The sequence below is a fragment of the Arachis ipaensis genome, chromosome B04 (genome assembly GCF_000816755.2).
Source record: "Arachis ipaensis cultivar K30076 chromosome B04, Araip1.1, whole genome shotgun sequence".
NCBI classification, from domain to species: Eukaryota; Viridiplantae; Streptophyta; class Magnoliopsida; order Fabales; family Fabaceae; genus Arachis; species Arachis ipaensis.
This window is the reverse complement of record NC_029788.2, coordinates 129,405,496-129,409,876: the sequence shown is the minus strand read 5'-3', so window position 1 is coordinate 129,409,876 and position 4,381 is coordinate 129,405,496. Positions and strand designations below refer to the sequence as shown.

The 4,381-nt window shown below is 30.8% G+C and overlaps 1 protein-coding gene across 1 annotated transcript in view; it reads left to right on the top strand.

Moving 5' to 3' along the window:
* LOC107635454 (F-box/kelch-repeat protein At3g23880-like) overlaps positions 1–1,163 on the top strand; it is a 4,417-nt gene extending 3,254 nt beyond the window's left edge. Inside the window, exon 4 of the mRNA XM_021122080.1 lies at positions 737–1,163. The gene's annotated coding sequence lies outside the window, so the exon portion shown is untranslated. The remainder of the gene's footprint in view (positions 1–736) is intronic.

Sequence of the window (4,381 nt, the reverse complement as noted above, 5' to 3'; positions counted from 1 at the left end):
TCATTTCTTGGCGTGCTAAGAAGCAAACGTTCACTGCTCGCTCAAGCACAGAAGCTGAGGACCGTGCCCTCGCTGACACCACTGCTGAAGTTGTCTCGGTTCGTTGGCTTCTCGAAGATTTGGGTGCTCCTCAGTCGTCCCCTACTGATGTTTTTTGTGATAATCGCAGTGCTATTCAGATTGCCCATAATGATGTCTTTCATGAACGCACCAAACACATTGAGCTTGATTGTCACTTTGTTCGGCAACATATCCTTATTGATGCTATTCGTCTCATTGCTGTTGGAACACTAGATCAGACTGCTGATATCTTCACGAAAGCTCATCACCCGACTCGTTTCCGGACTTTGTTATCCAAACTCAAGTTGGTATCCTTAGCTCCCACTTGAGTTTGAGGGGGGATGTTAGAGAATCATTAGCATCAATTAGGATCAATTAGTATCGTCTATATTTATGTAGTATATCTGTATATTAATTATAGGATTCTATGCCTTCATTTAGCTCCCACTTGAGTTTGAGGGGAGATGTTAGAGAATCATTAGCATCAATTCGGATCAATTAGTATCGTCTATATTTATGTAGTATATCTGTATATTAATTATAGGATTCTATGCCTTTATTACTCTGATTCATTTAGCACCTATAAATACCTCTTGTATATTGTACTTTTGATCACAACTCAATAATACACCTTTCAGATTACTCTCTCAGTCTCTTGTTTCTAACAGCTTTAAAGTATGATTTCCCTTCCAACTATGAATGTGAAAAACGGGAACATTTGAAATTGCAAATAGAGTTTCCTTTAGTTAAATCCAATCTCTTATATTATCTGCTTTATCTTTATTCAATATTGCCTTGGTTGAGTTATTTGACGTCTATACAGAATATCACATATCAATATGAGAGACTTAACATGTAAACTAATTGTTAATTTGTCAATTCAATTTGGTATTTAGTAGTAAGTATTTCAGTATTTTGTTTGTTGGGATTACAGCTGGGATATTTGTGCTTGCCACTTGAATTCTTCACTATTCATCGAGCATGTGCTCCTAGGTCTTTCTTTCATGGTAGGTTAATTGAACCACGTTAAATTTTCTATTTTCAACTTATTTTTTGTTGTCTCTGGTAATGAAGCCTTGTAGCATGTATATATAGTTGCTATAGTGGTATAAATTTTATATTTTTATGTATGGCTTTCAACTTTATTTTATTCAGATACTTCCTAATTTATTTAATTTTCGATGCGCTCTCAAGTTTAATTTAATAGTGCAATACTTTGAATGCAAGTTACTGTATAATTGTAATTATAAATTAAAAATTTACAAATGAGAGTGGATAATTCATTAAGATCTCATTAAATTTTAATTTTTTTCACATTTACTCTCATTTAGATTAAAAATACTTTTCAATACTAAATTTCACTAGTAATGCATTTTCCAAGTATATTGTTTTCTCTTGTCGTATTTAAATTTAGAGCTTTATTTTTTTTATTTTTGTGATTAATTATGAGCTTTTTTAATTGACAAAGTAAAAAAATAAATATTTAATTATTTTTAAATGAATAAAATTTAAAATATTTTTAATATTTAAAAAATACTTTTAATTTTTTGTTAAAATAATAAAGAGTGAATACTCAATCTGACTCCTGATAATTTTTTTGAAAGACAATAAGATTCTTAGAGAAAAAAAATTATTTTCGACCCCTGATATTTTATCCCATAAGACAAATTAGCCCCATATTAATAATTTATCTCTCGGGTTAACAGAATATGAATACGTGACACGTTAAGACGATAATGTGTCCGTTAAGTGTCTCGATTGACATATTAATGAATCACCCATCCCGGTCTCCGACAATTTTTTAAGAATATAACTTCGTATTTTATTTGTGCAGAACATGAGCAATCTTAAGTGTCCCTTCCTCCTTCCTCCTTGTGTAGAATCCTAACTGTGCTACCACCATGAGTCATGGGATCATTCTTCAGAAACTAGGAGTCGCACTCTGCATGATTATAGTGTTAGCAAAGATAGTAGGAGCTGCACCTTTTTTTCTTGGAAGTGTTGGGCAGCTAAAAAAAAAATTGTGTCTCTAAAATGTCATTGTGGCACCTATAGACTTTTCTTTCAATCTTGCACAAAACTTAACTCAGATAGATTCTTCTTGGGATGCCCTAATTACAATTTAAGTATTAATTTATAATTTTTGTATGAAGATTTTTTTGTGTACTTTAAATTTGAAAATTTTATATAATTTGTATATTTTTACAATCAAAATTTTAATTTTCAGGCACCCATCCCATATTGCAAGTATTTCAAGTGGCTAGATGTATTAGTTCAAGAAAATATTGATGGGGATATTATTTTTAAGAATGCTATTTTAATGGAAAGGAGATTGAAAGAAGTAGAACATAGAATGAAAGAGTTAGAGATGGAATTAAATTTGAAAAATCAAAACGAAATTGGATCTCAAGATGGTAGATATTACTTTAAATATTTTAGGTTTATAATTTTAGATATAATTAGTATCATAATTGCTTTAGCCTTTAAGACATGTCCTAAGTAATTGTCATAACCTTAGTTGTGGTATTTTGTGATAATTATGTTGTTTTGTAATGCTTTTAAGATGCAACTAAACTTGTGTAAAATTATATTTTATGTTAATGAATTTGCTATTATTTTAGTCTGAAATGATATTGTATTGAAAGAAATTAGATTATACTACAAATGGATAATTACATATTTTAATGGATAAATATATAAAAATCTGGGTATACAATAATTGTAAACTAAAACTAAAATATATGTTTCACCAATCTGAACAAAATCTCTACAATATAATTTTCATATGTGCTATATGATAGTAAAGATGGAACTATAAGCACAATCTAAAATAGTTATATAATCTATTATGATAAACCTAACACCAAAATATGATTGTTTGTGGGTAACAAAATAACATGTCTCTAAATTGCTGGTTGTCTAACTTATATACCAGCTAATAAGTTTACAACTATTAATGAACCAAAAGATAATTAATTGAGTTCATAAGATACATATGATTTTTCACTTATAGAACAGAAAAATACAAATGAGTCTTCACTTGGTGCTTACGATCCATTAATGAATCTCCTCAAGTGTGAGTTGGAGGCCTAAAACCAGGTATTGACATGAAGGTAAACAAGCTTCCGGATGTCTCTGAGGAGCTGCTCTAAGTGGCTCTAGATGGTTTTGAGCAAGGTTCTGAAAACCGAACCGGTCATTGAACCACTCTAATTTATTGGTCCAACCGGTTCAATTGTGGTTCAACCGAAATAACCGTTTTATAATAAAATAATAAATAAAATAACTAACAGCAAGGTTCCAGATTAACTAACAAACAATTATTCAAAATTTGTTACAATAAAGAATAAAACCATAAAAAGATATACTATCTTCTACATCCAATCAAAGAAAATACCTAATATGTTATTTTCCAAAGAAAAAAATAGAAAATAAATTAGAGAAAGAGCGAGAGACTATTCCGTGCCACTGTTTCACAGTAACTTCACAACTGTTTTATTTGCAAAACAAAGTCATTCACGAACTAATACTAGAAAGAAAATGAAAGCTTTCATGGCCAACTAGATAGAATTGCTTGCATATTTAGAAAAGAGTAATCACCCAAATTTTGGTTCAAAAGAAACAATTTAGTTTTCAAAAGTATATACATTGTTCTATTCGACATATCTATAATAGAAAAGAAAAGAATAAACTACTCTACTTATTAGTTACTACCATATGTCACAAAATTTGATACCTTCTATCTACCAATATGCAACAATACAAAGGCTATGGGATCAAAGGCATACAGATCACTACGACTTAGTGAGGAATATGAAAGAATATATCCACACATCAACAAACAAAATTACTAACATCAACAAACAAAATTTCGATATCCAATTTAAAAAAGAAAATAAAAAGTTCTATCTACCAATATGCAACAACACAAAGGCTATGGGATCAAAGGCATACAGATTACTACGACTTAGTGAGGAATATGAAAGAATATATCCACACATCAACAAACAAAATTACTAGCATCAACAAACAAAATTTCGATATCCAATTTAAAAAAGAAACTAAAAAGTTAATTCCTAAAGCGGGTCACAAGATTTACATCCTTAATCATCACAGGGCCAACCTCAGAGAGAAGGTCCAAGCATGGTGCTAGAATCTCTTTGGAAGCAGGGATTTAGCCATACTAAACCAATAGGAGCAGTTTTAACATGGCAGGTTTAACATGGCAGGAGCAGTTTTAACATGGCAGGTTTAACATGGCAGGAGCAGTTTTAACATGGCAGGTTTAACATGGCAGGAGCAGTTTTAACATGGCAGGTTT